The 13,342-nt window shown below is 48.0% G+C and overlaps 1 pseudogene; it reads left to right on the top strand.

The window, feature by feature from the left end:
* LOC140845416 (putative olfactory receptor 1F2) overlaps positions 1-10,757 on the top strand; it is a 42,591-nt pseudogene extending 31,834 nt beyond the window's left edge.
* The last annotated feature ends 2,585 nt before the right edge of the window (positions 10,758-13,342 follow it).

Below are 13,342 nucleotides of genomic sequence, written 5' to 3' on the forward strand. Positions count from 1 at the left end.
CTTCCAAGGAGTCCCAGTGAGCATTTGGGGAAGGGGGGTGTGGATAAGCGGGTTCCTGCTCTGGGCAGCTGAGGAGGGAGCTTGGTCCTTCAAGGGATCCCTGAGACCACACACTCCAGAACTGCCTCACTCAGGAGCCATGAGGCCGGGAGATTCACCCAACTAGCCCTGCCTCTCACTGGCCACAAGTCATCCTGGGGGTGACAATTCCCAGCAAGTCCCTGTTACCCAGGGTGCAGGCCAAGCCTGCCCCTACAGCCAGAGGAAGCCCTGGGGGCATAGAGATATGGGGGATGGAGGTAAGAAGTGGTCCCCTTGGGAGCTGTCCACCAAGCTGCAGGTGACACCCCGCAGGTGGGCTGTAGGGAGGCAGTGGTGTGCGCACTGATGGAAGTGAGGCAGCCAATGGTTTAGCCAGGGCCCCTGGCCGCAACCCTGTTTTCCCCTCTGATTGATCCGGGATGACTGTGGAGGGCGCAGATTGCACTGGGGTCTCTGAGCTCCTGCTCCTGGGCCTCTCAGAGGAGCCTGAACAACAGCACCTGCTGTCCATACTCTTGCTGAGTATGTACTCGGTCACAGGACTTGGGGAACCTTCTCAACCTGGCTGTCGCCACTGATGCCCGGCTCCTTAAGCCCATGTGCTTCTTCTTGGCCAACCTGGCCTCTGTGGGCATTTGCTTCACCTCTACCACCATCCCCAAGATGTTGGCCCACCACATGTCAGGACAGGGACCCCTTGTGATGGATGCCTGATCCAGATGCTCTTCTTTATCTGGTTCGCAGGCCTCGACAGCTTCCTGCTAACCACCGTGGCCTACGACCAGTCCGTGGCCATCTGTCAACGTCTGCATTCTGCCATGTCTACTCCGGAGTTCTGTGGCCTCGTGGTGCTGGCATCCTGGACCACAGCCTTCAGAAATGCCCCGACCCACACACCATGTTACAGACCTGCCTGTCATTCTGCGCCCACAACCAGGTACCCCATTTCTTCTGTGACCTCAGCCCCCTCTTGCAGCTGGCCTGCTCCAACACCTTTCTCAACAACATGATGGTGTACGCTGTGGGCGCCCTGCCCATCATCACCGCTCTGTGGCCGCCTTGGTCTCCTACGCGCACATCTTTGTTGCTGTGCTGAGGATCCCATCCACGAGAGGCCAGAGGAAGGCCTTCTCCACCTGTGGCTCTCATCTCTGTGGTGTCTCATTGGGGTTTATGTCAGCCCCCCGCCAATGCTGAACCCTTTCATCTACAGCCTAAGTAACAAGGACATGAAAGGTGCCCTGGGGGCCCTCATCAGCAGGAAGCCAGTTTTTATTCTGCAACCACCGCATGGGATGCCTGAGGGACCCAATACAGTGCCCATCTGAACTGAACTTCCCTGCACAGTTCCACTTTTAGATATTTCTTCCATAAGATTTTGGAGACTTTAACAACATAGTTCCTTTGAAACATCTAATCTACTTACTTCTAGTTTGTTCCAGTGCTAGGAACGTGTCACACCCATTGTTCTTTTCTAACCAGAGTTCTTGTGTCTATTTAATTTGAGGTATTGGCTTCCTTGAACTGCCTACATCTTTGTTACTCTCTGTTACGGTCTTCTGAAACAATTGACTTGGGCAGGAGGCAAGACCCCTATCTATACAGTTTTGGGGACAGGAAGCTGTTAGCTCTTCCAATCTTGTGACATCTCTGACTGAAAAATGGCCAGTTCTTGTCTAAGATCATCTCTTTCTTGCAATTCCTTGCTATTGCAGCAGGAGGCCACTGACCCGCAGGGACAGGCTAATGCTTCCAGTTACTTCTAGAAACACCGGCTCAGTGGACATGCGATATCCCTTTTGGGTTATCACAGGTGATGATATTACTGAATGTTATTCTTTGGCATAGCGCGGGTGACCAGCTTTCCAGCCTGCAATGTTTGTGCCCTTACCGCCAGCCCACTAAGCTAATGCGACCAACTTTTCATTTTTATGATAGTAGCACCCCACTTCTAGTACTAATTTCCATATTAGGAAGAATAGCTTACTTGCTGTATTAGCTTTCTGGGGATTCTGCAACAAATTACCACGAACTAGGTGGCTTAAATAATAGAAATTTAGTATTTTTCAGTCTGGAGACCAGAAGTCCAAAATCAGGTGTTAGCAGGTGGGTCCCTTCTGGAGGTTCTGCGGGAGAACCTGTGCCATGCCTCTCCCCTAGCTTCTGTTTGTTTGCTCGCCATCGTTAGTGTCCCTTGTATGCTGCTGACCTATCTTTACATGGCATCCTCCCTGTGTACACACTATATACATTTCTGTTTCTAAATGTATATCTCCAAAATCTCCCCTTTTATAAAGACACCAGTTATCTGGGATTATGGCCCCACCCTACTCCAGCATGACCTTATTTTAACTATTACATCTGCAACAATCCTATTCTCAAATAAGCTCATGTGCCAAAATACTGGGGGTTAGGACGTTAAGATATGAATTTTGGGAGAGCACACAATTCGACCCATAACGTTTGCTTAGAAAATAAGACTAAAGGAATATGGTTCAAATAAGACAAAAGTTTGTATCTCCCTCATATAACAGAGTTCTAGGTCGGTGGCTGACTCTGATGCTTTAAAACATTCAGAGATTCAGGTACAGTATGGTTTATTTCTTGCCCAGGACATTATTATTGTCTATAAGTGTGAAGCTGTGAACTGGAGATTACAAATAAATAATCAGAGAACACAGGGGAAGCAAGCCCAAAATCTTAAAGTACCATGTGCTTTTCACATTACACATTTGGTTACATGTAGTTGCAAGAGAGGCAGTGAAATGTGGTAGTGGTCTGCCATGTTGATAGGCTGTGATTCTGTTACACACAAGAGAGGATAAATTTTTGTGGAGAGCCGGCAGTCCACATTCCTTCCTCTGGCCACCAAAGACATGAATGTATGTTTCTTTCTGCCCATAGAATCCACTTGTTTCCTGCCCCAACCCAAAGTCCCATCGAGTCCCATTAAGCTCAGATTCCTGAATCTCTGGCTGATACACAATCTTCTTCATCAGGGTGGAACGCTTCTCCCTTGGTCCAGTAGTTTGTAAATTAAAAGCCCATTGATCTGGCCCTCCCCTCACCCAATGTCCAATACAAGGCCAGCCACAACTCCACAATAACGATCCATCTCACGGGCAGGATTTATTTAAGCATTCCCTGCTCATGAAGTGGAATAAGTTCCTTGGTGTTCTGTGGGAGACTCGCTCGTCTGTGTGGTCTCTGGTTTTGCCATCTGAGATGTTCTTCCGGCCTGTGTATCCTCTGTGGCTACATTTGAAGTGAACATGGAGAAAGACACCCTTCTGGGAACTCTGCAGCCATCACTGATGGAGTCGCTGGCATCGAGAGGGAGCCTGGGTATTCAGGGCTCAAGCAGGCACAGGCTCAGCTCTTTGTTTCCAGATAATTCTCTAGAACACTATTTGCTTTGAGTCAGTAACCACACCGGAAGTTCTTTCCTAGACTTTTCACTTTCTTGTATTCAGGTCTCTCTCATCTCACAGTGGGTACCTGAGGTCATTTGACGCAAAGGTCTTGGGTGGGAAGGTGTTTTGGTCTTGGCCTATCCATAGTGATGCTCTGCCTAGGGACACCTGGGGTGCTCATCTGGGCCTGTACCACCTGTGGGAGCCCCGCAGACATTTCCCCAACCACAGCCAATGCTGGGGCTGGACCGGCCCTTTGGTTCTTACTATGACTCCAGGACGCACCTCAGCAGCCACCATCAGGAGACTTTGCGAAAGAAGGTTTATTACTCAGGAGTCCTGGAGAGTACGTGGCACACCCGGGGACCACAGGACAAGGTTGCAGGGTGGGGGAGAGAAGGAGGGAGAGAGGGTGTGTTAGGAAGCCAAGGAGACAGCTTCTGTTGAGGCTTCGGGAATGTGGAGGAATCACAGGTTGGCTGGGTGCCTGGGACGGAAACAACGGAACAGTGTATTCCCGCACTCTCAGTGGGACTCAGTGGGACTGAACAGCTTGTTGATCATAGTCATGGAATCCCATTAGTTTATAATAGGGTATCCAAGTAACCTTTACTGAAGTAGATTAAAATATAACTAGCATCCTGAGTACACCTATAGTGACCCCATAGCTCCCACTGCAGCAGTTTCTGGGTGCTGACTCCCCCCTAACCTTGCAGTGAGTGTATAAAAGGCACGGCCCTGCTGCACTGGGGGTTCACCCTGTGGATAGGAATCCGCCAAGCCAGTGCTGGCACTGATAAACGCCGCTTTTCCCCAAACATCTCGGTGTCCCGACTCCTTGTCCATAGTTCCCGCGGTTCCCGCAGCAGGGGAAGGAGAGAGACAGCACAGAACTCGGGTTCTGCCTTTAGTAGGGTCTGTGGGTGAGGTTTGGGTTTCGGTGGTTCACTCTTTATTGATGAATCTAAAGCATAAGAGTGGGAATTATGTTTCGGGAAGGGAAAAGTGGGGTCATTCATGTGGTCAGTTATCGTGGTTCCCCAGGGCTTTCTAAAAGTGGAACTTCACGGGTGGGGGTGGCCTAATTCCTTATCTGGTTGTATTGCTTGTAGCTGTGTCACATAGCTGGCGATATGTGTACTCAAGATGGATGAATTATTACTCAGCCATGAAAGAAAAAAATCCTGCTCTTTTCAACAACACAGATGGAACTTGAGGGCATTATGCTTCGTGAAATAAGTCAAAGAAAAACAAAGACCGTTTGGTCTTACTTATACATGGAATCTAAGAAACAAACAAACAAATTAAACTCATAGATACAGAAAACAGATTGATGGTTACCAGAGGTAGAGGACATGTTGTGGGGAAAATGGGTGAAGCTGGTCAAAAGGTTCAAACTTCCAGTTATGAAACAAAAAGTCCTGGGATATCATGTATACAGCACAGTGACTATAGTTAGCAATACTGTATTGTTGAATGTTGCTAAGTGAATACATCTTAAAAGGTCTCCTCAGAAGAAAAAAACTGACACTGTCTGGTGATGGATGTTAACTAGACTTATTATGTCATATGGCAATACAGACCGATATCGAATCGTTATGTTTTACACCTGAAACTAAAAAAAAGAAAATGAGAAGAACAATCTGAGCTATCATTTAGGCCAGGAGTCAGCAAACAGCCTGTGGGCCAAATCTGGCCTGCCACTTGATTTTGTAAATAACGTTTTATTGGGATTCAGAAAAAAAAATGGCCATGTTTTGAAACGGGTGCCTCAGCAATCAAAAGCTAATCAGCCACTTATGCTACAGAAAGCAATGGCCTTACTGACCACTGTTTTACAGCTCAGGATCATATGGCTTCTCCAGCTCTGAGGACTCTCTGCTGTAGACATTTCTCTCTCTACTGGCCAGTTCTTGTTCCCCGCCTCCATATTTTTCTTCTAATACTTTGCAAAAATAGTGCAAGAAGCAGCCAGTCATAAGTGATACTCTTGCTCCTTTGAATCACTTCATGCAAGCTCAAAAGCCGCTTGGACTATCTTTCAAGTTCTCAATGATTATAGTTTGACCTTGGCCTTCACCTAAGGAGGATACCCAGCTTTCCAGCTTGAACCGCCTGTGTCCTCACCACCCAGCCGCGAAGCTAACGCCACCTTGTCATTAGGGTAGCACCTCGCCTCTAGAAGCAATTACTGTATTTGTTAGGACAGAGGTCTGAAGTGCCAATAAAAAAGAGAGAATCCCAAAATGCAATATTTCAAACAAGATAGACATTTACTTATCTCTCTGGTTCCAGGTCAGCAGGCAGCTCTGCTCCAGTGCAGACATTTTAGGTCTGGTTTCCATCAGTCCCTCAGACATTCGGGCTGTTTGCACACTGGGTCACAGGCACATCCAAATTCCAGCTTGCAAACAGAGAGGGGAAAATGAGCACGAGGGAGATGGGTCTTCTGTCTTAGAGGCTTCAGCCCAGAGGGGACACACATATAACTTGCATTCACATCCCATCGGTGAGAATATACCTACCAACAGGGCTGAACTGTAAAGGAAGTTAGAAAACATAGCATAGCTGCAAGGTCACAATTCTGTCTGCTGCAGAAGAGCATTCTCCAAAGCAAGCTTTGTCTTCCCATGTAGACTTGGACAAATCATTTCACCCCTGAGCTTCCATTTTCTCATATGTAAAATAATGGTAGTAAGAGCAAAGGGATGTTAGAAGGGTTAAGTGAGATAATGTGGCGCATGCATGACTAGCAAGCAAGATGCCTTCAGATGTTAAGTGAATATACATATCTTACATAAATGTGTGTCAAAAGAAAACACAGCTAGTACCTCAAGCCTGTGTTAGGATGAGGCCCAAGAAGCTATCTGAGATTTTTTTAATAATAATAATCCCACAACACATAATGCCATCTGATCATAACACAAGGGTAATCAAAACAGTATGAACAAATGTTTTAGGACTATACTCCCAACAAAGTACACCTTTTAAAAAGCAAATGGGTTGCCTTCCATCAGTTTCTCATGTCATTGATCATTTCTGCCTGGAGACGCTTTGGAGCAGGGTAGTAACATTTCTTTGGGCGCGATCCAAGCCAGGTGCTGTCTTAAAACTTTGTTTAAAACAAAACTCTTCAACACCATCTAATCTGAGGTTTCTGTGCTCAGAAAAGCCAATGAAACAACCCTCCATCTGCATATACGCTTGCTCAAAAAGCCATGTCTGAATCTGAGGCCTCTTCTGCAAATATCCGAGGATGATGGGCTCCTCCATCACCTTCTGCACTTCTTGCCTGTTGCCACGGTCCGCCATGGTGGAAACTTACGAAGACCACAGTTCCCACCTGAGACTTTTTTTTTTTTTGGTATCAGTAATCTACAGTTACATAAGGAGCATTATGTTTACTAGACTCCCCCCATCACCAAGTTCCCCCCACACATACCCCATTGCAGTCACTGTCTATCAGCATAGTAAGATGCTGTAGAATCACTACTTGTCTTCTCTGTGTTGCATAGCCCTCCCTGTGCCCCCCCACACACATGATGCATGCTAATCGTAATGCCCCCTTTCTTTTCCCCTCCCCTTATCCCTCCCGTCCCACCCATCCTGCCTGGTCCCTTTCCCTTTGGTAACTGTCAGTCCATTCTTGGGTTCTGTGAGTCTGCTGCTGTTTTGCTCCTTCAGTTATTTCTTTGTTCTTATGCTCCACAGATGAGTGAAATCATTCGATACTTGTCTTTCTCCACCTGGCTTATTTCACTGAGCATAATACCCTCTAGCTCCATCCATGTTGTTGCAAATGGTAGGATTTGTTTTCTTCTTATGGCTGAACAATATTCCATTGTGTGTATGTTCCACATCTTCTTTATCCATTCATCTACTTATGGACACTTAGGTTGCTTCCATTTCTTGGCTATTGTAAACAGTGCTGCGATAAACATAGGGGTGCATATGTCTTTTCCAAACTGGGCTGCTGCATTCTTAGGGTAAATTCCTAGGAGTGGAATTCCTGGGTCAAAAGGTATTTCTATTTTCAGTTTTTTGAGGAATCTCCATACTGCTTTCCACAATGGTTGAACTAATTTACCTACCCACCAACAGTGTAGGAGGGTTCCCCTTTCTCCACACCCTCGTCAACATTTGTTGTTGTTTGTCTTTTGAATGGTGGCCAGCCTTACTGGTGTGAGGTGGTATCTCATTGTGGTTTTAATTTACATTTCTCTGATGACTAGCAATGTGGAGCATCTTTTCATGTGTCTGTTAGCCATCTGAATTTCTTCTTTGGAGAACTGCCTGTTCAGTTCCTCTGATCATTTTTTGATTGGAGTATTTGCTTTTTGTTTGTTGAGGTGCATGAACTCTTTATATATTTTGGATGTCAACCCTTTATCGGATCTGTCATTTATGAGTATATTCTCCCATATTGTAGGATGCCTTTTTGTTCTATTGGTGGTGGCCTTTGCTGTACAGAAGCTTTTCAGTTTGATGTAGTCCCACTTGTTCATTTTTGCTTTTGTTTCCCTTGCCCAGGGAGATATGTTCATGAAGAAGTCGCTCATGTTTATGTCCAATTTTTTGGCTATGTTTTTTTCTAAGAGTTTTATGGTTTAATGGCTTACATTCAGGTCTTTTTATCCATTTCGAATTTACTTTTGTGTATGGGTTTAGACAATGATCCAATTTCATTCTCTTACATGTAGTTGTACAGTTTTGCCAACACCAACTGTTGAAGAGGCTGTCATTTCCCTATTGTATGTCCATGGCTCCTTTATCATATATTAATTGACCATATATGTTTGGGTTAATATCTGGAGTCTCTATTCTGTTCCACTGGTCTGTGGGTCTCTTCTTGTGCCAGTACCAAATTGTCTTGATTACGGTGGCTTTGTAGTAGATCTTGAAGTTGGAAAGCGAGATCCTTCCTGCTTTATTCTTCCTTCTCAGGATTGCTTTGGCTATTCGGGGTCTTTTGTGGTTCCATATGAATTTTAGTGAGACTTTTTTTTCAATGATTGTTTTAAAGGAAAAAATATCAAGTAAATAACAGTACCTTTGGTACATAGACATGGCCTTAGCTGTTGATGGCCCCGCCCCATATTCCTTCAAGGCACTCACTGCCCACTTACAGTTTCCCTTACACGCCAGTGACTTCCAGTGCAGGGGTCTTGGGCCGGCACGGGTCAGCCTGGAAGCGCCAAGGTGTTCACATCCAGAGGGTAGCCACCAACCAATTAAGGTCAAGGGCTGGTGGGCAACCATCCCCAGCCTCCCTGTCCCTTCTGCTGGATGTCTCCAAAGTGTTTTCAGAGGAGAGGTCAGAAGTCGTTCAGAAGATCCCAGTGGGAACCAAGCCCAGGTGCCCACCATGGTAGTCCATTCATGAATGCACCTGCCCTTCCTGTCTTCTTTCTCTACTCTCTCACTAGGCTTCCAGGACCACCTCCCACAAATCCTTGTTTTGGGGCCTACATTTTGGGAAACTCAAAATAAGACAAAAAGTAGAGGTCATGTAGGAATGACTGTAGTTTTTAAACCCTGAGACAGCACAAAACACTAGGTACCTGGCACATAGTACTCAACAAATGCTATTATTGTTACTATCATTTTTTTTCTCTAAATTGTGGTAAAATACACATAACATGCAATTTACCATCTTAACCATTTTTAAGTGGTTCAGTTCAATGCCATTTTATATTAAGTACATGCACATTGCTGTGTACCCTTCAGCACCATCCACCTCCGGAACACTGTTCACCTTGTACACCTGGAACTCTGTCCCCATTAAATACTAACTCCTCACCCCCTTCCCCCACCCCAGCACCCAGCATTCTACTTTCTGTCTTCATGAATTTGACTTCCCTAGGGACCACATGTAAGTAGGACTGAACAGTATTTGTGCATTTGTGAATGGCTTATTTCACTGAGCATGATGTTTTCAAGATTCATCCATGCTGTAACGTGTCAGAATGTCCTTCCTTTTTTTAAGGTTGAAAAATATTAATATTCCATTGCATGTATGAGCCACACTAGTTTTTCCATTCACCCGTCAGTGGACACCTGCGTTGCTTCCACCTTTTGGCTGCTGTGAACATGGATGTACACTGTCAGTGTTGCTTTTGATGGTTAATTAATTCTTTCAAAGACCCAGGAATTCCAGTATGCCAATGTTCAAACTGAGGGTATCTTAGGAATCATTTCCACATAAATCAGAGCATAGAGGGATTCTTCAGAAAAACAGACTCCCTAAGTCGAAGAAGGCAGCTTTGCTGGGTGCCCAAAATATCGGTCCTTTCTAAAAGGAGTGGTTCTCAACGAGGTGGACAATTTAGCCTGCTCTCTAGGGGACATTTGGCAATGTGCTATGGAGTCATTTCTGGTTGTCACGACTGTGGGTGGGCTGCTAATAGCATCCACAAGGGATGCTGTTAATATCCTATACTACACAGGGCACCCTTATACTACAGAGAATGAGCTTGCTCCAAGTATCAGTAGTGCCAAGGCTGAGAAATCAGCCTCAAAAGAGACATGCTTTCACTCTGCACCAGGCCCGAAAGGCAGCAGCAGATAGGACCTAAACAGATGAGATCCAGGATCCCAGGAGGGACACCTTGCTGACAGATAGCATCACAGGCAGAGCAATAGATGCCAATAACTATGAAGGGTCTGGGGTTTTACTCTACTTGCAGACTGTTTAAACTACCACAATCGTGGCTGCTGGCAGAAGACATGAGACTCCAGTCAGAGACAAAGGATTTTATTACCTGCAGCATGTCGGCAGAAGGAACCGCTTCCCAAGTCCCATGGGACAATGCAGGTGAACCCAAACAGGTGCTAGACATTGGGTTAGCATCACGGCTGAGGAACTGCAAGCTGTATATGGACAGCAAATAAACCTGCCCTCTACTCCACAGGAGAAACTCTCTTCCATGGCTGTTCACTATACAAACATTCTTAAAAAGACAGCCAGAACAAAAGCTGTCCACGCCCCTGCTTATGAGTTATACAGAAATGCCAGAGGCTCATGGAGTCACATCTCCCAAGAACAATAGCACTGGCACCCAGTGGGTGGTGGTTGTCATACATGAGTGTGATTTGGGCTGCAGGCCAAGTACAAAGGCTGCTCAGAACATAGTGTAAGTGGTTCAGTATGGAGGGTCTAGAGCCAGACAACCCACGTCCACATCCTGGTCCTGCCACTTTTTAGCTGTGTGATCTTGAGCAAGTACCTTGATCTCTCTGTGCCCCAGTTTCTCCTGCTATAAAATCGGAATAATAATAAAATGGCCCTATTTCATAAGGTTATTGTGAAAATTAATATACTTGCTTATATAGGCAAGGCGCTTAGAATTGTGTGGGCCGGCTGAAGGACACATCAGTGTTAACTACAATTATTATTAATTATCATGATGATCCTGCAGAGCTTGTGGTCACGCCCGTTTTTCGACACTGTGAGCATTGCAACCCACAATTCCCCAGGAGACTGTCCCAGAGATTCCGGGAGGGACCCTGAGTCCTTGGCTCGCCCCTCCCCACACTGACCTAAGCCAGCAGCAGGGCGGGAGCTGTGGTAGCATCCGGCCCCAGGGAATCATACGGGACTCAGATCCTGCTTCGCAGGTGCCGTTGTGTGACCTTGGCAAGTAACTTCCTTGCTGGGGGCCCCCAAGTACTTACCGCACAAGGAGCTAGGCAAAGGTCAGTGCTGCCCCCTTCCCCCACCCCCCAGCCTTGACACCCGTGTGACCCCCACAGCCCATCTTCCGCGTCAGCCTCAGCCAGTTCATTTGGATTATCATTGCAGTCATCGTATTTATTACTCAATGAGCAAGACCCCGTAGGACGCAAGATGGGAATCTTTGCTCTTGTCCACCAGTACTCGGTAAATTCACTCTGGCCCTCTGGGTGTCCTGCATGCCTCAAACCCCAGGGACCCATTATGGGGGATACCCCCATACTCTCCTCCGTCGGACAGTGATCCTTACATCCTCACCACCCCACACCCACAGTCTCCCTGCCCAGATCTCCGCGGTTAGGTGCACTCGGTCTCCTCTCAGTCCCTCCCACCCATGGTCTTCACATCGGCAACACCTCTTTCTGCCACCCCACCCCACCCTTGTCTGGGTCCTCTTTCAGGCTACACCTTGATCGCCACCTCCTCAAGGAAGCCCTCCATGACTTCCACCCCAGACTTACCAGGTCTCCAGTTGATGAAACTCGTGTGACCATGCAGGGGCAGGCCAGAAGTGAACCAATGCCTTCCCCACCATGGCCACCGGGGGCAGCCTTCAACCAATGAAGACAAATTTGGGTGGGAGCCCGGTTCCCACATTCCTGCGCTCCCAAGCTGAGGAGTGTGCTCTCTGCTGCCCCCGGAGGCCCCTGTTGGGACTGCACTCCTGTTGGCCAGAGCGGTCACTGGCTTCATGGAACAGCTTATACTGCCCTCCTTCCCTTCCCAGTTTCACTTCCTCGCACCCTGCCCGTGTCTCCTTGGGTTACCTCCCAAATAAATGACTTGCCCTTGAATTCCTGTCTCAGGGTCTGCTTCTGGGGAAGCACAACCTAAAACGGCGGTTTGCCCTATCCTGATAAGGTCTACCATTGCTGTCATGGATCCTGCGGCCCCACTGGTCTGAGTCACGTCCACCGCTGAGTTTCCAGGTCCCTGCCGTGCCTGGCATGTAGCAGATGCTTGATACACAACCCTGAGTCTCATGGCTGTAAGGTGGCCAGGACGCTAATGGGGAGCTCAACCCGCACCCCTGACCTCAGAAGCCCCCCTTTGGAGAGTTACAGGGTGGTAGGGGAGCTCACTCCTCCACAGCTGTAAATGGCAGCCTCCTACCCCACAGCCTGGACAGCTGGGCCAGGGGCTCTGGGTGGCCCCTTCAGCCCTGGCCAGGACCCCCGGGGTGTCCCCGGGGCAGATACACAGACAAGGCAGAACTCCAGGCCTCAGGCTGCAGGGCAGAGGGCAGGGGGCACAGCTGGGTCCTAACACCACTCCTAGCTGCTTCTCCCCTCCTCGACCTCAGATTCCACCTCTGCCTCCAGAGCTCCCTGAGCAAGAGGCCACATTCCAAGAACGTTCTACCCTTCAAGGCCGCTGAGTAAGCGGCATCTCCTGGGGAAGGGGTCCCTTTAGAGAGCTGGTGCGTCAGGCCTGGAATTAGCCACACCACCTGCACTGAGGCTGGTTCCAGGGACCCCCAGGGGCAGCAGGGGGTGGAGGGAGCTGACCTCTGATGGCTCAGCCTGAGACAGAGGACAGGAGAACCTGGGGCAGGAAGGAATGGTTGGGAGTCTTCGGTCCTCTCTCTAGCTCCATTCTGGAGTCAGCTGGGTCACACACAAGCTGGGTGATCCTGGGTGGGCAATGCTGGGCTCCAGCTTCGTCCTCTAGACAGTGAGGATAAAACCAGTCCCTTCTCTCTTAGGGCTCAGGGCAGCAGAAATGAGATACTTTGCATCCAGTGCATCTGGCACGGTACCACCTCACCTATCCGGAGTCTCTGAACTGCCACTGTCATTCTTCCTGATGCAGTTATGATGGTCCCCCCTTGTCATACAAGGAAACAGAGGCTGTGTGGGCAGGACAGGAGTTAGATAAGGAAGGGGGATGGAAAAGCAGGTCAGGAAGGATCTGAGCTGAGCCCATTGACAGCATGGGGCGAAGCTGATGTCTTTGGTACATGAGGACGGTTCCAGAATGTTCAGTTTGCTGCCGTTTGGCCTTCCATGCTGATGGGGGCAGAGGAGTTCTCACAATGATAAAGAAAAGGAAGCCGACTTAAGGGGCAGGGAAGGAACCAGGCTGGGGACAGAGGGGAACTTGCAACTTGATATCAGAGCCTGACAGCCACTCTTCCCGGCTGAACTGGCCACTG

Source organism: Manis javanica, chromosome 13, assembly GCF_040802235.1.
Source record: "Manis javanica isolate MJ-LG chromosome 13, MJ_LKY, whole genome shotgun sequence".
Classification (NCBI taxonomy): Eukaryota; Metazoa; Chordata; class Mammalia; order Pholidota; family Manidae; genus Manis; species Manis javanica.